Source organism: Balaenoptera borealis (genome assembly GCF_965194805.1).
Source record: "Balaenoptera borealis genome assembly, chromosome: 14".
NCBI classification, from domain to species: Eukaryota; Metazoa; Chordata; class Mammalia; order Artiodactyla; family Balaenopteridae; genus Balaenoptera; species Balaenoptera borealis.
In genome coordinates this window covers 66,747,282-66,771,528 of record NC_138875.1, presented here as the reverse complement: position 1 = coordinate 66,771,528, position 24,247 = coordinate 66,747,282, and the positions used below count along the sequence as shown (strand labels likewise).

Below are 24,247 nucleotides of genomic sequence, written 5' to 3'. Positions count from 1 at the left end.
ACCCTTCTCCTCCTCGGCCTCCTCGCTCACTGCACAGGTGAGAGGCGGTGGAAGGTGGGAGAAAGGATTCGGGGACACCTGGGCCGCTTTATTCCTTCCTGTGGAGAACATGCTGTGGACAATGGCCCAGACTCACTTCTCTGTGTGTCCCCTCCTCTGTTCCAGGGTCCTGGGCGCAGTCCAGGCTGACGCAGGAAGGCTCCGTGTCAGGTTCTGTGGGACAGGAGGTCACCCTCTCCTGCACCAGAAACGGCAACAATGTTGGAGCTAATACCGTTAACTGGTACCAACAGATTTCTCACGGGGCCCCCAAAACCGCGATGCTCACAGGTTCTCTGCCCTCAGGGATCCCAGACCGGTTCTCTGGCTCCACGTCTGTCAACACGGCCTCTCTGACCATCTCGGGGCTCCAGCCTGAGGACAAGGCTGATTATTACTGTTCAACGTGGGATGACAGCATCAGTGGTAACACAGCGCATCTGACCCACGGGGAACTGAGACAAAAACCCACCCCCTCTCCCTGTGATCACCCCCGTGACTGCCTGTGACAAATAAGGAGGGTGACTGTGGCCCACCTTACAGTGTGAGGGTCTGACTGTCCAGCACCCACCCACTTTAAAGGGTCAGTGACACAGGCTTCTTCTCAGACTGTTTTCATCATAGTTTCATTGAGATATACTGCGCATGCCAACAGGTTCACTGGTTTAATGTGCACAGTACAAGGGTGTTTAGCATATTCACAGGGTTGTGTAACTATCACTATATTATATATTCTTTTTTTTGGTCTTGCAGCGCGGCATGCAGGATCTCAGTTCCCAAAGCAGGGACTGAACCCGTGCCCCCTGCAGTGGAAGCTCAGAGTCCTAACCTTTGGACCACCAAGGAAGTCCCGGATCACCATATTCTAATTTTAGAAGCTGCCCACATTCCTCAGAGAACGTCCCCACCCATTCGTGATCACACCTCATCACACCTCTGCTCAGTCCTAGGGAACCACTGCTCCACTTTCTGTCTTTACAGATTTGCCTATTCTGGACATTTCATATAGATGGAACCAGAAAATAGGTGTCCTTTGTGACTGTCTTAGTTCAGTTAATTCTTTTGCATAACATTTTGAAGTTCCATCCGTGTGGGTCAATATCCATTTTTTATTGCCAAATAATACTCCATTGTATGAGCTGACCACCGTTTGTTTACCCTTCAGGGACATTTGAGTTGTTTTTGTTTCTTCTCTTGGCTATTATGCAAAATGCTGCCAGAAATATTTGTGTACAAGTAGTTAGGTGTTGTTTTGTTTTTGGTGGAAGTATGCTTTCACTTCTCTTGGGTAGATACCTAGGAGTGGCATAGCTGAGTCTTATGGTAACTATGCTAACAGTATATTTTGAGATTTGAGGAACTGTCCGATGTTTTCCAACACGGCTGCCCTGGTTTGCATCTCTACCAGCAATGTATGTGGGTTCCAATTTCTCCCCGTCTTCACCAGCAACTGTTATTATCTCTCACTTTATTTTACAGCCCTTCTAGTCTGGGTGAAGCAATATGTCATTGTAGTTTGCATTTCCCTAATGACCCCCTGATGCTGAGCCCCTTTTCATGCTCTGTAGGAGGCTCTGAGGCCCTCCCCGTGGATCACTGACTTTTAAGAACCTTTAAAATGAGTCAGTGCTGAAATCACACACTCAGCCTGTTCCCCTGGACTCAGCAGAAAGCCCTTGTTCAGGGACAGAATCGCTCTCAGAGACGAGGGAATGGGCGGCATGAGGCCCCCTCCCATGTGAGGACCACTAGGCAGGAGTGTTCTGGGATCTGCCTGGGGGGTACTGCAACTTCAGGCTCACACCTTCCACAGGGCTGTTCTGGAGCCTCCCCTCTGAGCACGACTCTCCCTGTCACCACTTCAGGAAAACACCAGCCCAGCAGGCGACTCCCTGATGCCTCAGCAGAGGCTGCTCCCCTGGGAACCAGGACTTGGACGCAGCTTGGATGCCCTTCACCTCCCCCACGCAAGACCGCTGTCAGTAACCACTCGGTCTACACGGACTCCGACAACCTCCTGACGAAGAAAACATACAGACATCCCAGGAAAGATGAACATTCCATACAGGGGATAAAACAAGACTTGCATACATGTAGAAACAGATCCACTGATGCTCAGGATGGATTGCAATGAAGAAATCTGAAAATTATGCTTATTTAGCTTATCAATAGTTTCTATTTATTTTAAAAAATACCTGTCAGAATTTTGGAGAAATGAGACCTTTTTTCTAACATTTGTGTGAAAAAATTTAAATCCAGGAATAGCCTAGGACATTTTACATATGAACAAAAATGAAGAGGGATATACATGACTAGGTAGTGACACATACATACAGCAAAAATAATTTAAAGATTGTGAGTCTACTATAGAAACCACACAGAACAAACAGACAAACAAAAATCAATGTACACTGTGTGGGAATCCCAGGAACTGGGAACCGCCCTGGATGTGTGAAAGGAGACAGGGACCGGGTGAGCTGCAGAACCTGCTGAGCCCACAGGTCCTCAGGTCACCGTGAAGTTGTGCTCTGTGACCCGCAGGGGGCGCCATGGGACTGCCCTGGGGTCCCTGCACGGCTGCTCAGGGAGGACCTTTCACTCCAGGAGCTGGGCCTGGGGGCGGGGCCTGTGCTCCCTGGTGGGGACTCAGCAGTGTGTCCTCTCTGGCTGGCAGAGGCCCCTGAGCAGGGACCTGCGTGGTCTCAGCAGGTGCTTCCTCCCAGGGGGTCCCAAGGGGGAAGCCGCCCTCCATCCCCTTGAGTCTGGGCTGTGAGCTGAGCTCCAGCACCAGGGCTCAGGGAGGGGCTGGGCGGGCCCTGGGTGGACACCCATTTGCATGGGAGCCCCTCCTCTGGCAGAGGCTGGGGGAGAAAAGGAGGCCTGGGGCAGCCCAGCCCCACTGTGGGGACCAGGGGTCTGTGAGCACCATGGCCTGGACTCCTCTCCTGCTCGTGCTCCTGTCTCACTGCACAGGGAGGGACCAGCCCCGGGGACCAGGTCTCAGTCCCCAGCCTGCATCAGCCCCTATGGCTCAGACTCCTGGAATCTTTCCTCCAGCTCCTGCCCCATCTCCCACCTGTGTCTGTGTCTGCAGGTTCCCTCTCCCAGCCTGTGCTGACTCAGCCGCCCTCCCTCTCTACATCTCTGGGAGCATCAGCCAGACTCACCTGCACCCTGAGCAGTGGGTACAGTGTTGCCAGCTATACTATATACTGGTACCGGCAGAAGCCAGGGAACCCTCCCCGGTACCTCCTGAGGTTCAGGTCAGACTCTGATAAGCACCAGGGCTCCGGGATCCCCAGCCGCTTCTCTGGATCCAAAGATGCCTCGGCCAATGCAGGGCTCCTGCTCATCTCTGGGCTGCAGCCCGAGGACGAGGACGACTATTCCTGTGGTGTAGGTCATAGCAGTGGGAGCAGCTATCATTCCCACAGTGTCTCAGATGAGGAGGAAGTGAGACAAAAACCCCTGGGCCCACAGACCTTGGCTCTGAGCCTCTTTTCAGTGAGAAGCTTCTGTGGAGGGATCTGCAAGGGAGGCTTCTCTGCACCGAGATCTCTGTGAATGGAGGGAGGAGAAACACAGGGTCGTGCCTGTGACCCGAGACAGCACAGGTGTCCCAGGAACCTGCACAGGTGAGGACAGAGCCCACCTGCCCCTCCTTCAGCGTCTGGAGTAAATTCACCAGAGGAGGTGCTGTGTCTGACCCAGAAATGCTCCCAGCACAGCCACGTCCCTCCTCATTTCCTTCATCTCATCCCACAGATTGTGAGTCCTGGGCTGTACAGATGTCCCCACAGCTCAAATACTGACACGAGCTCTGCTTTCTGCTCCCTCCTCCCTCCTCAACCTCTTTACTGTGCTGTAAACAGGGCTGCATTTTCCTAAAACTCAGGGGTCATCCAGCCTCTGAGTAATTGCGCGGGGAAGCTATGGATTATTTCTTCCTTCAGAATTAACTGAGACCCCACACGAGGTGAGTCCTGAGGATTTAGCAGAGGAAGCCCTGGCTCCATGTCTCAAGACGGGCTGTGTTTTCTTCTGCCCCAGGTGATGTTTCTATGAATTCTCCGAAAGCACCTCAACTGCAGAAATATTTTCCTCAGGTCCCTAAAGTCCGAATCCTCCTCTCTTTTCCAAAATCAAACTAGACAATCTCCTCTGGTCCCCCCAGCTGCAGACACCTGGACCCAGCAGGGCCTGCGAGCCTCGGCTCTGGTGAGGGTGCAGGAAGATGGGGCTGTGGCCCCCACTGCCCTGTGCTTCCTGGGCCTGCAGACCCACAGCTGTGGTGTCAGGGCTCCGTCCTTCCCAGTCCTGCAGGGAGGACAGGGGACAGGCGTCTCCACTCCACGTGACCCGGGCTTCTGTTCTGTGGAGTTGCTAACAGAAGTGTCACCCTGATTCCTCCTTCCATCTGAAGGAGATCCTGCTCCAGGGACGTGGCTTCCTGCCCACGGCCTTCCTCAGCCCCAGCCCCGGAGCCTGGAGGCTCGTACCAAGAAGCCACCCCAGGGATGGGTTTGCTTGGAGAAGCAACCTCAGTGGTGGAGAAGCCACAAGAGGGACAGGGGCCACTGGGGCTCAGGGTGGACTTTGAGGGAATGGCTTCTTGAGGACACACGGGCACAGCCTCTGTCACACACACACACACACACACACACACACACACACACTGTCCTGGACTCTGCAGGTTCCAGGCTTCTCTGTCCCTCCAGGAATCAGCGGTCAGTCTGTGCTCACCCAGCCGTCCTCAGAGTCAGGCTCCCCAGGAGGCAGGATGTCCCTCCGCAGAGCACACCAGTGACAGTGACAGAACTGGGTCCTGGGTCAGGGATGGCCAGGATGCCAGACCCCCTTCTCTGCTGGGATGAGTCTGACCCTCAGGATCCCAGGGCGAGTCTCTGCTCCCTGTCGGCCACTCACCCCCCTGGACAGTCTCTGGGGTTCAGACGGTGCCTGAGGCTGGTTGGGACAATTATTCTGGGACGGCGGCCTCAGAGCTGTGCTTCAGGCCCGTGGGGACATGAGGCACAGCCCCCGCACCCTGTGCTGTCCGGGCTGGACTGTCACTCAGTCACCACCCCTGACACTCCCACCCAGGTGGGACCTCTGCTCACAAGGCTCCTGTCCCAGCCCAGAGTCACAGGGCCTGTCACCTCAGAGACATCGTCCACATTGTCTCCACTCCCCACGACTCAGACCTGGGACATCTGACAGAAATTCCTGGGTCCAGTGGGAGTGGGAAATAGAAATTCGTTCCTCTAGTGATCAGGTGTTTGGAGGAGGGAGCTCTGTCTCCCTTCTGACAGAGCTGGACACAGGGAGCAGATGTCACAGATAAGAACAAACACAGCTCCATGCTGGATCTGGTCCTTTAGCTCCAAGGTCTGTGCTCTGTGGCCTGAGCTTAGTCAGGCTGGCTCTGCATCTTGAAAAGGAATGCCACCTGCGGCCTAAAATATGCAGAATAGCCCTTTGTCAGGGCTCTGCCCCCGAGGCTTGACATGGGAGGTCAAGGTCTAACACTCTTCATTCATATATATACAGAAAGGTGCAGAACCGAGAATAACCTTTGTCTTGTTGGAGGTTTCCAGGAACATCCTGACCGGACCTGCGTGGACAGCTGCACAAACAAAGGGTCATCGCATCGCCTCCGGGGTCTGGTCTCCACCAAGAAGTTTGCAAGACGCAGCCACACTCTCTCCCCTTTCAGTTTAAAAGAAGCCTGAATTTTAACTTGGGTAAATGTCTTTGGGACACTAGACCGCCATCTCCTCTGTCTGCTGGCTTTCCAAGGAAAGTCATTATTCCTGGTCCCAAGACCTCGTCTCTCCATTCATTGGCCTGTCGTGGGGTGAGCAGTATGAGTTGGACTGGGCACCAGTGCAAACAGAATCACCGGGTGCCCAGCTACGAACTATCCCTTGCGTGGTTGGTGGGATGACAGGGAAGTGGACATCCAGCACCTGTGACTGGGAGGCCCGCTGGTCCTCCAACTGCTCCCTGCAGGCCTCCTGCCCCTGGTCCAGAGTCTCTGCTCTGTCCCTGATCCTGAAGGCTTAAGCGAGCTGAGCTGCTCTGTTTCTCTTGAGCTCTTGAGAAGCTCCTGATCTCCAGGCCCAGGAGACCCTCCTCAGTAAGGACGTGGCCTTCAGACCCTTCACCTGCTACTTTCTCCAGTTTAACCCCACGACTTCAAATGCCTTTCCCACTATGTTTCTCTGTTGGGGATGATATTGGATAAATATCAGTTGTCCTGGCCTTGGACCTTATAAATCCAAACCACCATTAAATCCATGAAGCTCTTAACAAAAATCATTGATCAGGGACTTCCCTGGTGGTCCAGTGGTTAAGAATACACCTTCCAATGCCAGGGACACGAGTTCGATCCCCAGTTGGGGAACTAAGATCCCCCATGCCGCGGGGCAACCAAGCCCGCGCACCGCAACTACTGAGCAGGTGGGCCACAACCAGAGAGCCGCGCGCTACAACTAAGACCTGATGCAGCCAAAAATAATATAAATAAATGAATAAACATTAAAAAAAATCATTGATCAGAGGATGACGCAGATTAGGGAGCGGGTCATGAGGGTTCCTTAGGTCAGAAATGCAGGAAGAACTTCTTAAAAAGGGTGAGAGTTGCATTTACAATAATATTCTTTTTATGTCAACCTCGTATTGACAGCAATTGTAAATAAATGTCTATAAATTGGAAATGTATACATTTAGTACATTAGAGAGTCAAAAGAAATTAAGTACTGCCAGAATAACATTCACAGGCAAAAGAGAACCCACAGATGCAATAAAGAACAATAGACATTGTTCCCCTAACATTTTGATATTCTCTGGGCAAAGACATAAATAAAAGTCAAAGAATGTACAATGGGGACTGGGTGACCAAAACAGGGAACTGTATAACAGCAACAAATAAACAAACATGCAATTGTGACCCACGTAGATTTCCTACCAGGTAGCTCCAGGCCTGCGGGAACTGAGACCAGGACTCCTTTCTCATCTGCGGGAGGTGGGGCCACCCAGCAGCTTCCTGCTCAGGGTCTGGCTGGAGCTTCTGCTGCCACCCTGGGTCCAGGTTCATCCCTGGGGGCCTGCCAGGGTGTGGAGGCTCCTCTCTCCCCTCTGTCCTCAAAGTCCCTCCAGCAGCCCATTCCTAGGAGAGGGTCTCAAAGACAGAAAGTCCATGCGCCCATCGCTGGGGACACAGAGACTCTTTGCCCTGAAGCTCAGGGGCTGAGGTGGGGGTCGGTGGAGGTCATCTCAGACCTGAACTCTGACTCGGGAACCCTGAGCCTCCATCATTGGGGTCATCTGCCAATTCCCAGGAGTTTCTAGAGCTATGACCCCCTCTTATCAGCCCTCAGGATGAACGCCTGTGCTTTGCTCACAGGGGAGATTTCTTTGGACACTTTTGCACTGACACCAGGGCATCTAAGGTGCATCATACATTTGGGTCTTTTGGAACAACTACCTCTCCATGCCCCTCAATGATCCAACCATTGATTCTTCCTGTTTAATTGCGGTATCTAACACTTGCTGAATGGTGCTGAATAATAAATGGAGCTAAAAGTCACATTGGCTGCTCCTGATTTGTGGCGTTTCCACAGATTATTGTCACCAGGCACCAATCAGAGAATAGTGGGTGCTTTTACCATATATGTTTCACAAATCACTACATAAGTTCTTGATACATTAATGACATTTTTCTCAAACTGAAAAGAAAAAGTGTTTTGCCTTTCCTTTCCCCTATAATTAGTGGAGGCAGTGCTGGGCCATTTCAGTTCCTTAGATGGTCACACGTCCAGGGCTGCCCCTTTGTGTGGCTCATCTTACTGTCCACGGACGGCAGACCCCACCTCAATATTGCCACCTCTCCATTGTTTGTTACCTGCCCTACAAAAAGGAGAAGAAACACTTATCACAAACCCTAACCGGACTCTATCTAGGGTCTCCCACGGGATTAAGAGGAGTAATGCCCTACAAAAAGCCATTGGCTTTCTAGTTACTAAAAATGAAGAAGCACAAAGGATATTTTTTAAAATTCCATTCATGAGAGCATCAGAAAGAATAAAATACTTAGGACTAGGATTAGCTGAGTAGGTGAGAGGCTTATAAACTGAAAACTACAAAACATTGCTGAGAAAAATTAAAGCAGATGTAAATAAGTGAAAGGAGACCTGGGTTCATGGATTGGAGGACTTCATCCTGTGAAGGTGTTGATCAATCCTGCCCAACTGATCTGCACGTTCAAAGCAACCCCATCACGTGCTCACTTCTCCCAGTTTAATCCCCAAAGGTCCACAGATCACCCTGCTCTGGTTCTTTGGGAGGAAGGTGGAAAAATACCTGTTCTTTTGGACCTAGATATTAGATACCCAACCCCTGGAATTCTACTCCATGGCGAAGACAGGCATCAAAAGGCCTGTGCCGCCCTACAAATGACAGAATATAGAGATCCATAGGCAGACACACTCCCAGTAGGGTGAAGAGCAGTCCTGTCAAATTGGAGTAGCTGGTAGCCCTCCACCTCTGCACACACTTGGTGAGAGAAAGAGTTACCATGCTCACCCAGCCACATCTCCAGACCCCACCCATCCCCTTGGAGAAGTAAGTGTCCCAGGTGACTGACTACATTCACGAGGAACAGAAAGCCCCCAGACCCAGAAGACAAACAGGTATACTCCCCCCAGCAACACAGCCTAGCCTCTCACAATCGCTGGGGTCTGGCTGCAGTAAAACACTTCAGCATTCACATAATATTAACAGCTAGTATTTATTAATAACAAACACTTCATTATTCTCATAACATTAAAAGCTAATACTCATTGAGTGCTAGGGATGGGTAATATGGTAGGCTGCATTCCAAAACTTGGCACATGTTAGCCATTTAAAAAATAAAAAGGCCTGTGCCGAGTGGGCTGAGGGGACCCGACAGGAGAATCTAAAACAACCACCACAGTGACAACGTCAAACTGTAAGAGAACCACGGAGAATTAGGATGAGGTCTGAGCCACTTTGATACTCACAACCTTACACCTTTTACATGTCTGAAGGTGAAGGTGGACCCATAATGACCCCAGACCCCTGGTAGGGGCAAACTCACCTGTCAGGTGATCCTGAAATATCTGAGAACAATTACTGTGCAATTATTCCTTCTAATTCTCCCTTTTTCTCTTAAGTGTTAAATCCTCCTTATCTTCAAATTTGATGCACACAAAATTGCATATTTTTCCCACTGTAGCAGAGGAACTTTGTTTAATAGGCACCAAAGCATCTAGCGTGGATCTCTGTCTGACAGGATTTGAGGCCTCAGACACAGATAATGAGAAAGGAACACAATTACCACGCACATTGTGTGAAACAGACACTGTAGCAGCAACTCTGAAATGAATATAAAATCACATTTCATATCACACTGTGAGAACAAGAATTTTGTGGCCGTAGTTCAAAACTTCCTGGAGAAGTTTCCTCTCCCCACACTCGTCTTCCACCCTAACCGCCCTCGCCTGCTCTTCCCAGTCCTTCTGCTCCAGATCAGACCGTTTAGGGAAATTAGGATAAAAAACGCTCCATGATGTTCACACCAACGTGCTCAGATACAGTATAATTTTAATTTCTGATTATGAGTCACATGTTTTCCTATTTTTATCTGATGTTTTGGAAGAATCTCAAAATTTCATGGTTGTATTATTACTTTTCTTCTAAAAAACTGCAGGTACATTGAAGCCACCCTAGTTTCTTGATGGCTTCTCAGAGAAAAGGGGAGCTGCCCCCCACGTCTGGTGCTGGTCTGGGTGTCAGCATGCCCAGCCCGGATGCACTGGACTGTTGTGACCAGCAATGTTGTCAAAGACTGTGTCGGCGGAGACCCCGGTCCCTCCACAGACCACACAGGACTCTGTGGGTCTGTACTGGGTTTCCTGCTGGAGGAAGCAGTGCCCACTGATCCTCCACAAGGAGCAAGAAGTGATTCCACTGGGGAGGGAGTGAGGGTCATAGTCACGGGATGAATGTGATGTTTGGGATGAACTAGACCCCTGGGGCCAGAAGGTGGAGAGTACTGCCATTTATAACTCAGCCTTCAGGCTCTGCAGAGAAGAATTCAGGTTTGAGAAACGTAGGACGCGGGGGAGCTGATTAGGGGAAGGATGCCACCCCCATCACTCAGTGTCTCATCCCCATGCTGTCCCCGGTCTGTGTGAAGTCCCAGCATCTGCCTCCTTTGAGACCTCCCACAGGGGACATCAGGTGACACTGGGCACAGAGAGACAGGAAGCTGATTTGCATGAGGCCCCTCCTCCTCCTAATGGGTCTGGGAGGCGTGAAAAGGCCCGAGGACCCCACACTCCAGCCCAGGAGGCTGAGGATGCCGTGTCCTGGGAGTGTCCCCACCATGGCCTGGATGGCGCTTCTGCTCGGGCTCCTCACTTATGGCTTAGGTCAGGCGCTGGGACTCTGCATCCTTGGCGGCACCTACAAACAGGGCCTCAGGGGATCTTATCTCCATAACAAGCCCTGTCTCTCTCCTGTCGGTTTTAGGGGTGGATTCTCAGACTGTGGTCCAGGAGCCATCCGTGTCAGTGTCTTCAGGAGGGACGATCAGCCTCACCTGTGGTCTTAGCTCTGGGTCAGTCACTGCCGGTTACTACCCCAGCTGGTACCAGCAGACCCCAGGCCAGGCTCCCAAAACTGTTATCTACCACACAAGCAGCCGCCCCTCTGGGGTCCCTGGTCGCTTCTCTGGATCCATCATTGGGAACAAAGCCGCCCTCACCATCAGGGGGGCCCAGCCTGAGGACGAGGCTGACTATTACTGTAGTCTCTACGTGAGTAGTGGTAATTACTATTGCACAGTGATATAAGCCCATGGGGAAGTGCTACCAAAACCTACTCATGTGCTCAGAGGGCTCAGCCCTGAGAGGCAGGAGAGGCAGAGAGAGGGTGGAAATGGTCAGCACCCCGTGGGGAGTGAGGCTCCGGGGCCCCATCTCCTGCCCAGTGGTTCATGGCCACGTGCCTCCTCCAGTCTCTCCCAGGTGTGTCCATCTCTCCAAGGGGACCCCTCTCTGACTATAGATGGGGAGGGGGCCCAGCTCCCAATCATATCAACCAACAATGACACTGAGGGACCCCAGTATGACCAGCACAACTATTCTTGTCCAAAGAGAATTAACGGACATACCCAACTTCATTAATTTGATGATGGAGAATAAATTAATATTTATGATTTTTTCATATACGCACAACAGCTAGATCCATAGCACATTTGCTGATCTGTTTATATACCACATACTTATAGTCATTGCATCGTGAAGCTAATGATGGAAAATAAGCATTTAAAAAATTCCATGTTCGATGGTGTCCTAGAGACAGTTCCTGCTCTTTTATAGCCTTTTCCCACACTTTTTAGCTTTTCTGATTTTGAGCATCACTTAATTAAAGCTGACATAGTTTTATATGTAATTTTATATATAGTTTTATATTTTGTAATGTAATATTAAAATTCTTTTACATTTTACTGATGACTACATTGGTAGATTTTTAAATATGTGTACGTTTCATTTTGGAAAGTGTTGCTGTCTGAGAAATTGAACAATTAGTGTCTATCACTAACGGTGCTCACAGTACAGGGCGTGGCCGTGGATGTTCATGGACTGACAGTGACCAGCCATCAGCCCAGGCCCCCAGCATCACTTCCACTCAGAGCTGGACTTGACCAGGAGCAGCAGGGGGCGCTGTGGGTCTCCCCAGGGTCTGCAAAATGGGCGCCCCCTGCTGTGTGACCCCCCCAAACTCCCAGGTCTGGGGCGTTGGGGCCTGTGTGTGTGATGGGGACTCAGCAGTGTGTCCTCTCTGCGCTGGGCAGGGTTCCTGCTCACAGGTCACTGTGGGTTCCAGCCGCTGCTTCCTCCTGCTTCCTCCCAGGGGTCAAACTCTGAGTCTCACCCATCTCACTCCAATTTCCTAAACTCACCCATCTCATCCCAATTCCCTAAACTCACCCATCAAAGGAAGGGAGTTGAAAGAGATCTTGTCTGCACTTTAGAAAAACAATGACCACAACACAACAGGACTGAAAACGGGGCTCTGAGGCCATGAGGGACAGTGTGGGACAGTCCTGAGATGGCCCCTCCCCACTGGGAAACCGCTCAGGACTCCAGGGGGTCCAGCCATCCGTTTGCTCACTGGGCCACGCTGACCTGCCAGGACCCGGGGGTCACCAGGAGCCAGGCACCTCCCCCCGGGGCCCTCCTTCTCCCTGTGGGCACCCAGAGCAGGGAGGCCAGGAGCACAGACAGCAGGTGTATGTGCAGATGTGACTCTGCCCCATGTGGATCTGGGGGGATAGAAAGGGACTTCGGGGAGCACGGTCCCCACACCAGCGCTGAGGGCTCCGTGTCTGAGGCTCCACCGTGACCTGGGTGCCCCTCCTGCTCACCTCCTCTCTCCCCACATGGGGGGACGACCTCACCTGGGCGTGGGCCGGGGACCCCCAGCTCTGCTCCTCAGCCCTCTCTCCTGCACAGGGAGCAGGGTCCTGCTCTCAGCCTCCTCTCTGTCCCCTCACAGCGACCGCGTCCCCGGGACAGACGGCCACACTCTCCTGCCCTGGAAACAGCAACAACGTTGGCAGCGAGGGGGCAGCTTGTGCAGCAACACCTTGGCTGGGTCCCCAAACTCCTGACCCACAGGAGTCACAACCGTCCCCCAGGGTCTCAGGGAGGTCCTTGGGCTCCAGGTCAGGCGGCGGGGCCTCCCTGAGCATCTCTGGGCTCCAGGCCGAGGCCGAGGCTGATTATTCCTGCTCAGCCTGGGACGGCAGCCTGGCTCCTCACCCGGTGCTTCACGCCAGGGGGCTGGTGAGCCCCGAACCCTGAGCTCCCGGCTTCACCGGGCACGTGGGGCTCACAGAGCACCGGTTACTGTCCCTGGACAAGACCGGGCTGGGTTCCCACTGACACTGATGGGTGCGATGCCGGTTATTAAAAGTAATAATGTCAGTGAATGGAGCTGAGGCTGTATAAACATATGCACCTTCATATGCACTAAGACTTAGTAAAAACAGGATTTCAGGGTTTAATTAAGGGGATCATCTTTTCCCTGACTTTTCTTTCTGTTCCATTTGAAGGAGCTGGAGTCACAAGTTCAGAGGGTCCACTTCCCTGACCTCGAGTGAGCGTTCACCAGCCTCACCAGCAGCCACCCTCTCCCTTCTTCTGACCTTGGCACGTGCCCTGACCTCTGGCCTGAGGGCTCTGCCTGTCTCTGCAGGGGGATCACCTGACTCCTCCCTCACATTCCTGCTGACCCATCACAGCTTTGTTCAGGCTCCTTTGTCGCCACCCCTGAGCACACCCCAACCTGCACACAGGACACGTCACCACGTGTGTGGCCTGCTGCTCCCTGTCACTGTCCTTTCATACACACGTGCAGTGTTTGCACAGCGGGCAGGGCTGGGCTGTGGAGCTACAGTTCACAGAGATGCACATTTTGGAAATATGGTCAGTTTCCATGGAGACGAGAGTCCCAGGGTGAGAGTATTCCTGTCTCCAGGGTGGACCTGGAAAGGCCCCGTCACCCGACTCTTCTGGGAGTAACATCAGCAAAGCCTGCTGTACAATGGGACTCTCTGCAAGGGGGCTGGGACATCCCAGTGGCTGGAGGAGGCGCCTGTGGCCAGCAGGGGGCGCAGTGCAGAGTCCCAGAGAGGGAGCTGGGCCAGACAGCGGGGAAACCACTCAGGGCTCCAGGGCGCTGGGCAAACTGTCCTCCCTGATGTGGGACCCTCCCTCCTGTGAGGCCCAGTCACCCAGGAGCTCCTGGTGGCCTCCCTGACCACAGGGTTCAGATTCGGGTCACCTCCTCTGAGTCCTCTGTGTGGTCTTTGCCACGTCTGGGTCAGGGAGGGGCTGTTAGAAGGTGAGGAGTCAGGAGGTGTCTCCAAGGAGGAGCGAGGCTCCCGGGAGCATCTGTGCTGACGGTGAGACACAGCTTGGGGGCAGAGGCCCCACAGGGTAACCTGTGTGCACTTAGGCGTGTGTGAAGAGTGTGTATTAGCATATTACAAATGTGTCGTTTGTTTCTATTTTATGTGGGTTTTGCTATTATTGGTGTTAAATTTATTTTTTTAATGTCTTAATATAAAACACAAGTTGTATATTTGAAAAAATGACATTTAGATTCAGTATCGATTTATTAAACCGGTATAAATATTTCTTTGTTGACATTTTCTGTGGAACATTTGGATCAATATTCATTGATAGTAGTTTGTCAGTGTTCCTCTTTGGTGTTCAATTTATCCGGTGTATGTATAACTGTTTTAACTGCTGTCTCAAAAGAACTAAGAAATTTTACATCTTTTTCAATGTTTTGTAATAAATACACAAAGCAAATCTATTGGAACCATATGATTGCTGAATGTTTCTTAGCTATTCCCAATAAAATGTATATATCATATCTTTCGGGAGAAATTCAATAATAAATTTTTTTACTTTAGAAAGTAGTGCAGTTACGTATTTTTTCAAATAGAGCCAATGTTGTTTCTTCGTTGAAAAGCATGCATTTTAATCTTTTTTTTTCTACCAGTTATCTGTTATTTTTTCCATTTTCCACATGTTACCAGCTGGCGGCACTGTGGGACTGCCCTGGGGTCCCTGCACAGCTGCTCAGGGAGGACCTTTCACTCCAGGAGCTGGGCCTGGGGGCGGGGCCTGTGCTCTCTGGTGGGGACTCAGCAGTGTGTCCTCTCTGGCTGGCAGAGGCCCCTGAGCAGGGACCTGCGTGGTCTCAGCAGGTGCTTCCTCCCAGGGGGTCCCAAGGGGGAAGCCGCCCTCCATCCCCTTGAGTCTGGGCTGTGAGCTGAGCTCCAGCACCAGGGCTCAGAGAGGGGCTGGGCGGGCCCTGGGTGGACACCCATTTGCATGGGAGCCCCTCCTCTGGCAGAGGCTGGGGGAGAAAAAGAGGCCTGGGGCAGCCCAGCCCCACTGTGGGGACCAGGGGTCTGTGAGCACCATGGCCTGGACTCCTCTCCTGCTCGTGCTCCTGTCTCACTGCACAGGGAGGGACCGGCCCCGGGGACCAGGTCTCAGTCCCCAGCCTGCATCAGCCCCTATGGCTCAGACTCCTGGAATCTTTCCTCCAGCTCCTGCCCCATCTCCACGCTGTATCTGTGTCTGCAGGTTCCCTCTCCCAGCCTGTGCCGACTCAGCCGCCCTCGCTCTCTACATCTCCTGGAGCATCAGCCAGATTCACCTGCACCCTGAGCAGTGGGTACAGTGTTGGCGGCTACCACATATTCTGGTACCAGCAGAAGCCAGGGAGCTCTCCCCGGTACCTCCTGAGGTTCAGGTCAGACTCTGATAAGCACCAGGGCTCTGGGGTCCCCAGCCGATTCTCTGGATCCAAAGATGCCTCGGCCAACGCAGGGCTTCTGCTCATCGCTGGGCTGCAGCCCGAGGACGAGGCTGACTATTACTGTGCTACAGTTCACAGCAACACTGGTACTTACACGGTGCTCCAGACCCACAGGAAAGTGAGACTAAAAGCTCCCCTGTGCCCTCCCCCTGAGACAGTCACTGCTGCTCTGCCTGGACCATGTCTAACTCAGGGTGACCTTCTGTTGTCACTTCTGAATTTCCTGAGAACGACAAATCTGACCCTGTCATATGCTTTTCCTCCCCTCAAATCTGAGACTGACCCATTGCTCTGATACCTCAGCCTGCTCATGTTTTCACAGACAATACTTCCATGCTCAGAGATAAAAATCTCCAAGTGGGGACTTCCCTGGTGGCGCAGTGGTTGAGAATCTGCCTGCCAATGCAGGGGACACGGGTTTGAGCCCTGGTCTTGGTAGATCCCACATGTCGCAGAGCAACTAAGCCCGTGTGCCACAACTATTGAGCCTGCGCTCTAGAGCCTGTGAGCCACAACTACTGAGCCCACGGGCCACAACTACTGAGGCCCGCGTGCCTAGAGCCCATGCTCTGCAACAAGAGAAGCCACCGCAATGAGAAGCCCGTGCACCGCAACGAAGAGTAGCCCCCGCTCGCCGCAAATAGAGAAAGCCCTCGCACAGAAACAAAGACCAAACACAGCTAAAATAAATAAATAAATAAATAGCGTTCCCTTTAAAAAAAAAAAAAATTACTAGGAGAAATATAATGGAACCCCAAATCAATATGATATAATATTCATAAAGTTCCAAATACAATCTCAAATTATTTAGCAGCAAAGAAATATGAAAACATGCCTATTTCCTATGAGACAAGATACTCAGGAGATAAATCTTGAGATGACCCAGAGGTTGGAGTTAGCAAACAAAAATTTTAAAGAAGCTCTTATAATTACATCAAATGAAATAATGTTCCTTAATTATAAGAAGACGTCCGTGCATTGCAGAATTTCCCTATAGCCCCTTCTTGTTTTTACCTAGTTACAATCTGTCCTCCAGCAACTCTGACGCTCTGCCCCATCTCCTCCAGATACCCTGTTGTTCCTTCTGCCTCTGGCTGCCGGAGCCCCTGAGATGTGGAGCTACTGCTCTGTCTACTCGTGACTCACTTTCCAGACCTGGGGCTCCTTGAGCAATGGTCATTTTGAGCATGGTGGGAGGTCCAGGATTCCTGACCATGGGGGTCAGCAGTGATTGAGCTGTCAGGCAGGGCCCTGTTGAGCCCAGGCAGAAGCCTCTGGACCACCTGGACTCCTCTGCTGCACACGCAGAAGCTCAAAGAGCCTCAGAGGGGTGACGGGCTCAGCCCCACCTCTGGTGGTTCCTCCCATGCCATGGGGACCAAGAGATCTACCACAGCCTTCCTCGTGGAGAGGAGAGGGGTCCATCAACACATACAAAATTTGCAAGGAGCTCCCATTTTCTGATACTCATTCTTTTATGGATTCTGCCTGTCCCCAAGTGCCCTTGTACTTGGAAGGAAAAGAGCTCTGCCCTATGCTCTTCCTCCAGGAACCCGATGTATGGGCATGTGTCACCCAGTGCCCTCCTTCAGAACCAAGACTCTCTTCCCTCCAACTTCCAGGAGTATTTGCTGCTGATAGCTAACAGCCACGTCTCTCTCTGGTAATTCCCTGGCATTAAATGAGCTGACCTGCACGAAATTACACCCCTCACCCAGGGGCGGCCACATCAAATGATTGCTTGTTGCAGGAGCACAGAGGCCCAGCCACCTGCCACAATTTGCAATAAGTCTGAAGGACCCTCCCACCTACAAAAATCCACACGGCACCAGTTGAGGCCTCTACTGCTACTCCAGTGCAGATCAGTTTCTTCTGCTGTGCCATCCTCTTCCCTCACTCCTTTATAGGTCATTTACAATAAAACCCCTGCAGGAAAATCTCCAGCTCACAGATATTTTCCTGAGGAACCCACCATAGAAGAGTTACATTTTACATTGCCATTGATCTGGTGAATGCATACTTTTCCATTTCTATCGAGAAAAAAGATTGAAAGTAATCCACAATCATAGGATGGACTAACAGTATAACATTGATGTTTTGTCCCAGAGCTACACTAATTCTTCAGCTCTAAGTATCCCCAAGGGACTGGGCCATCTGGACATTCCACAGACCATCAGGCCAATCCGTTCTATTGAAGACATGGTATAAGATATGGCAAATACAGTAAAAACCTTGGTATAATAACTGCTCTAGACAAACCCTGTAAATTTTAGAGGTCCATCATATCGATGAGCTCCCTAGGGGAACATTAGTCTGTGACATGACAGGACATGCCCTCCAGAGTAAGACCAATTACTGCATCTCACAGTTGCCACCCTTAAAAGAGAAGTACACACTTAGTTGGCCACTTCACTTCTGGAAGTCTGTATTCCACTGTTGGGAATACTGCTCCATCAGCTTACCGGGTTATACAGAGGCTACTAGGTTTAAGGTGGCCCAGAGCAGACAAGTGCTCTGAAGCCATGAAGCACACAGCCCTGCCATTCGAGTCCTATGACCCAGCCCCAAACACACGAAGTATTTGGCAAGCCTAAAAGAAAAATCATAATGTAGCCATCCAGTTTTCTGAAGCAGCAGAGAACTAAACACCATTCAGAAATCAATCCTGTCAACTCTACCTCAATTTTTAAAATTTTAATGTTTTTAAATTAAAAAATAATTTTAAAAAGAAATTGAAACTTCTGGTAAGAGAAAGAAAGAAAGAAGAAAGAAAGAAATCAGTTCTGAAATGCTACCAGGCCCTGGTAGAGACCAAGCATCTGACCACGGGACAGTCAGCTGCCTATGTACCCACGTTCCTGAGTGGGTCCCTGAGGAGCTGAGACAGCAGGAGAATCCAGGACCGCGTTTCCTCTATTCCACAAGCAAGTCTAATGTGTGTGAGTTGGAGTAAAGAAGAAACAGAGGTGGTGATTCATTCAGGCCTCCTCTTCCTGAAATTCCTCCATCCAGTTCCTGCCTGGGGCATCCCAGGCACTGACCTCAGAGAGACCTAAAAACTCCAGACCTGAGGGAAGAGGGGTTGCGGAGAGGAGCGCATCCGTCAGTGATAGTCTCAATATGGCCACTAGAGGGGGCTGTGAGCCGGAGCCTGGGAAAGCCGACGGCTGTAAACCGGTCCTCCAGGCTCCCACTAACTCATGGTCACAGGTGGGGAACAGATCAGCAGCTGTGAGCTGACCGCCTTGCGGACTGTTCCCAGGAAGAAAGTGCATCTGCACGAAGGCCCCGCCCCACAGGCTGGTGGGAGTTATAACAGAGTTGTGGAGGCTGACTCTGCTGAGGGCTCTGGAGAAGCACAGCCCGGGGCATCTACACCATGGCCTGGGCTCTTCTCCTGTTCACACTTCTGGCTCACTGCACAGGTCAGGGGGACATTGGGCTTGGAGGAGGTGGGGAGGTTCACCTCCATGCCCCTGTCCCGTCTCCTGACCTTTGGTCTCTCACCTCTTTTCAGGGGCCACTTCCCAGGTGGTGACTCGGGAAACTTCACTGTCCACAACTCCTGGAGGGAGAGTCACACTCATTTGTGTTTCCAGTTCTGGGGCCATCACCACTAGTAACTATGCCAGCTGGGTCCAACAGAAGCCGTGTCAGGCCCCCCAGGGTCTAATAGGTGGTAGCAGCACCCGGGTTCCGGGGGTCCCTGCCCAATTCTCCGGCTCCCTGCTTGGAGACAAGGCCGCCCTCACCATCTTGGAGGCCCAGTCCAAGGATGAGGCTGAGTATTACTGTGTTCTGTGGTTCAGCAACCATTTCCACAGTGACAGATGCAGGTGGGGAAGGGAGACATAAACCCCCGGGCTCAGCCTCACCTTCTGCTGTGTGCAAAGCTGAACACGGGAAATGTGTCTGGTGTGTGAGAGGGACGTGAATCTTTGGCGGCCAGGGGGCAGACTGTGGGGGGCATCCACTGAGATGGCTGCAGTGACCTCCCACTTCCTGGTATTCCTGCCCTGTGTGATCCCCTCCCTCGAGTTGGGGTGTACCAAGTACTGGGCAGTGAGTTTGAGGATTTCAGGCTGATCAAGGAAAAAGACAAAAAGTACGGTTACAAGACGGCAGTAACACATAGAGAGCTCTGTTTGGGTGACACAGAGAGGTGGACTTTTCAGAAACAGTAAACCTTCCAGAAACAGTGGTGCAGGGCCAAAACTAGAAGAGGGCAAAGAACTCCCAAGTAGGAAAGGAATCAGAGAGGGACTTACAAGTCTAGGATGAATCATTCAGCAGCACAGCCAGGAATCTCCTGGTCAGACAGCTACAAAGGGCAGAGCAGTTTGTGATCCTTATAGCCCAAGGACTTCTCTCATTTATGACAAGCAAATGTTAAGTGCAATTTCATGGGGTATGCAAAGCAGGCAGGCTCTAAATGGCTATACATATGCTTATTGGGTCTATATTTAAAGCAAATGGACAGGTGAAAATTTTATTTTGGTGCAGGCAGGCTTAAACTCATGGCCACAGGCTTCCGTGAAGAAGTAAACAACACAGGGACCAATATACAGAGGCCATCTTTAACTGCTATGTATAACAACTGGATTCTAGCAAGTAGAACACAGAAATGATGGACATCAGCTCTGACACTAGGTTACAAAAAGGGGTCTGTCTTGGTTGCCCTCTCTTGCTTTCTCTTGGATCGCTGCCCCTGGGGGAGCCTAATACAACCCCATGGAGAGGCCCACGTGGTGAGGAACCAAGGCTGCTCCAACCAAGCCTTCAGGTGTATGTAGCCCCTTACAGACAGCTCACCTGCAACTAAACACTAAGCGCCGTAGCAAGCTCTCAATCCTTTTTGGTCCCACTCCCAGTGCCCACTCCCCAGCACCCTCACTCCATCAGTATCATTTATTATTTTAAGTCCAAGTTGATACGAATATGTTATTTTATTCTTCCTTTCTTCCCTCCTTTCCTTCTTCCTTTCCTCTCTCTCCTCCTTCCTTCCCTTTTACTGTTTGTCCTTGCTTCTTTAGATAATAAATCTATAGGTTAATTCCTTATCCATAATTCCCATATCTCTCGTACTTCTTCATTTATTGATCTAGTTCAACAAGTACTGATTCAATACCCACTAAGAGTTAGGCCTCATTCTAGGTGCTGAGGTTACAGACAAATGACCTCACAGAGAACTCATTGTAAGTGGGAGAAACAGACTGGAAAGATAAATTGTGTGGTGTGTTAGGTGATAAGTGCTGTGGATAAAAATAAAGCAGAGAGTAGGAATAAGGATTGGCATGGGGATACAATTTTAAATTATCTAGTCTGTTGGCCACATGAAGATGATATTTGTGCAAATATTTGAGGAGGTGAGGGAGCAAGCTATGCAGGGCACTGAGGATGACTGTAACTTGTTTGGTGCAAAAAATTCTCTTAATAGTTTGTTACTGGATTGGCCAAAAGGTTCGTTCGGTTTTTTCCGTACAATGGCTCTAGTAGCACTTAGTTGTCTTTAACTTCATTTGAAACAATTTTGTTAGATTGTATGTGACAGCTGTCATATCAGCGTGCATTTAAAAAAAGACATCAAAATTGGTGAATTTTTGTGTAGCCATTTTAATACTGAAGATGGAAGGGAAAAAGCAACATTTTTGGCATATTATGCTTTATTATTTCAAGGAAGGTAAAAACGCAACTGAAATGCACAAAAAGATTTGTGCAGTGTACGGAGAAGGCGCTGTGACTGATCAAATGTGTCAAAAGGGGTTTGCGAAGTTTCGTGCTGGAGATTTCTCGCTGGATGATGCTCCACGGTCAGGTAGACCAGTTGAAGTTGATAGTGATCAAATTGAGACATTAATTGAGAACAATCAACGTTATACCACGTGGGAGATAGCTGACATACTCAAAATATCCAAATCAAGCATTGAAAGTCATTTGCACCATCTTGGTTATGTGAATCACTTTGATGTTTGGGTTCCACATAAGTTAAGTGAAAAAAACCTTCTTGACCATATTTCCACATGCGATTCTCTACTGAAATGTAATGAAAACGTTCCATTTTTAAAACAAATTGTGACGGGCAATGAAAAGTGGATACTGTACAATAATGTGTGGAACAGAAGAGATCGTGGGGCAAGCGAAATGAACCACCATCAACCACACCAAAGGCTGGTCTTCATCCAAAGAATGTGATGTGTATATGGTGGGATTGGAAGGGAGTCCTCTATTATGAGCTCCCCGGAAAACCAAATGATTGATTCCAACACATACTGCCCCCAATTAGACCAACCGAAAGTGGCACTTGACGAAATGAGTCCAGAATTAGTCAACAGGAAATGCATAATCTTCCACCAGGATAACGCCAGACCGCATGTTTCTTTGATGACCAGGCAAAAACTGTTACAGATTGGCTGGGAAGTTCTGATTCATCTGCGGTATTCACCAGATATTGCACCTTCGGACTTCCATTTATTTCGGTCTTTACTAAATTCTCTTAATGGAAAAAATTTCAATTCCCTGGAAGACTGTAAAAGGCACCTGGAACAGTTCTTTGCTCAAAAAGATAAAAAGTTTTGGGAAGATGGAATTATGAAGTTGCCTGAAAAATGACAGAAGATAGTGGAACAAAACGGTGAATACGTTGTTCAATAAAGTTCTTGGTGAAAATGAAAAATGTGTCTTTTATTTTTACTTTAAAAACAAAGGCACTTTTTGGCCAACCGAATACCATTATTCTTCTTTATATCTTTGATAACATTACACTTATTTAAATATTCATGTTCTGTCTCGTTGATTCTAATTCCTGTTGCTATAACGTTGAGTTGATGCCTTCTTACAGTGTGTGCTTCTCTATGGGTACCTGTTCACTGTCACCATCCCACTGGTGTATCAGCTATTCAGACTAGAAAGCCACAAGGAGAGGGCATTAAACTCTGAGGCTTAGCCTGTGTTACTCCCACTGAATTTAAATGGGGAGGTGTGATCTGCCCAGGCTTTATAGTGCGGTTGAGCCCATGCCCCTCTGTTGCTTCTCCCCTGCTAGGTGACTACAGCCCCCCACTTTATCTTCTCCTGAGATTGATTTTATCTTTTTTTTCCTGTAAATTTAGGGCCTAGAGGGGGTTGAGGAGTGAGGAAACACTCCCACAGTGGCCTGCTGTGCTGTTGATCCCTGCTGCCCTATTGTTAGGCTGCAAAATTCAGTTTGGCGTGAGCTAGGTTTGTTTTGTTTTGTTTTTCAGTCTCTCAGTGGTGATAGCACAGGCAGCAATCCAGCCAGGGCAGCAAGGGAGAGAGAAAAGAGCCAAACTCAAAAGCTCTTTGGCCAACTCTGGCCTCACAAAGAAGACTCTAGCCCTCCACCCCAGGATGCTGCTTTCCACACATAAACAAGGTCTCTTCTGTGCTGCTTCCCCACCTGGCCCCCCTTCCCTTTTTTTAAACATAATTTGCACAGATCAGTTGCTTGCCTCTCTCCTCGGAGGATCTTCCACGGATGAGCTGGGAGTGTGGTTTGCTGCCCTAACCTGGGCTCTCCCATTAGCCCCTCCAGCTCTGCAGGAGGACTTCCCTTTCCATCACCTCCTGAGGTGCTCTGCTTAATGTCAGGAAGGATCTTCCAATTGACAACTTCATAGGTGCACAGTACTTTTCAAATAACTCTCCCCTCCCCATTAGTTCAAAGTACTGACATCTTCCTTCTTGAAAATATATTTTCATTAAGGCCCATGAGAGGCCCCTCCCCAGTTTCTCCCTGAACTATCGGCTCCACTTTCCTTTGCCTTTCCTTCTTTCCAGGCCCCTCCAATCCTATGTCATCTAGAGTGTTTTCCTAAACTACAAGTATGCTCCTGACCCTTTCCCCTTCAGAAGTCACACACACCATCTAAAACATCAAGTCCAAACTCCTAACTGACACATTCTCAGCCCTTTCAGTCTCAGCCCCACCCTGTGGCCCAGTCAAGTCAAGTTACTTTTAGTTATCAGACAACACTTTTCTTTCTTGTCTCTAATCTTTTATGTAGGATGATCTCTCGTCCAGAAAGCACCATCTGACCAACTTCCTTCCCAGCATCCCCACTATGTCTATCTCCATTCTGGTCTTTTCTCACATTTCAGATATTCTGTCCTCTGGAAAGCTTTCCTTGACCTCTCCAGGCAGATTTACCCCCTGCTTATTCATGTGTTACATTAACATATTTTCTGACCTATATATTTTTTTTCAAGTCTCTTTTTTCAAATAGACTGTAAATTCTAAGAGGGTAGAATGTTTTCAATTCATCTTGTGCTTGATAAGTAATAATAATTTTATAAAGTTGAATGCATAGATGAATGAATATTTAAATCCTTTAGTTTCCAAAGGCTCTATCAAATCGGCGTCTCCATGCCTGGAATCACCCTGAGGTACCCCAGGAAAATCCACACAATCATAACCTCTCGTCTCAGAGATATGCAGAGGCGGGTGGTTGTGCTGCTAGACAGTGAACCCCGTCATGGAAGGCTCTGCTGCCATTCTGGTCTGATGCATCCTCCCTGGCACCTGGAAGGATGCCTCCGACACAGCTGAGGAGTCTTCATGGAGTGAGTGGCCTCAGGCATGAAAATCCGCTTGACCGGCAGGTTCCGCCCTCAGGGTATACCCATCAATCGTTCCATTTCAGTGGGCAGTTCTGCCCAAGAGGGTGAAGAAAGAGTCCAGGACTAGGTGTGTGAATCCTGGGCCTAGGGAAGAACATTCGTTTTGTGCCACCCTCAAAACATCTTACACCACCCAAGT

General features: G+C 50.0%; 1 protein-coding gene and 1 gene segment (V, D, J or C); one reads left to right on the top strand and one right to left on the bottom strand.

The window, feature by feature from the left end:
• Positions 1-24,247, bottom strand: part of LOC309611118 (zinc finger protein 280A-like) — a 157,664-nt gene that overhangs the window by 90,922 nt on the left and 42,495 nt on the right. For 3 of the 8 annotated variants that reach the window (XM_082355048.1, XM_082355049.1, XM_082355050.1), the window contains exon 3: positions 137-414. The exons of 2 other annotated variants lie outside the window; for them this stretch is intronic. The gene's annotated coding sequence lies outside the window, so the exon portion shown is untranslated. Of the gene's footprint in view, positions 1-136; positions 415-15,074; positions 24,193-24,247 lie in introns of those variants that run through there. 3 more of the 8 variants (XM_082355045.1, XM_082355051.1, XM_082355052.1) reach the window with 3 other exon arrangements.
• Positions 15,070-16,612, top strand: LOC309610705 (immunoglobulin lambda variable 5-39-like). The segment is given in 3 exons: positions 15,070-15,139; positions 15,237-15,557; positions 16,539-16,612.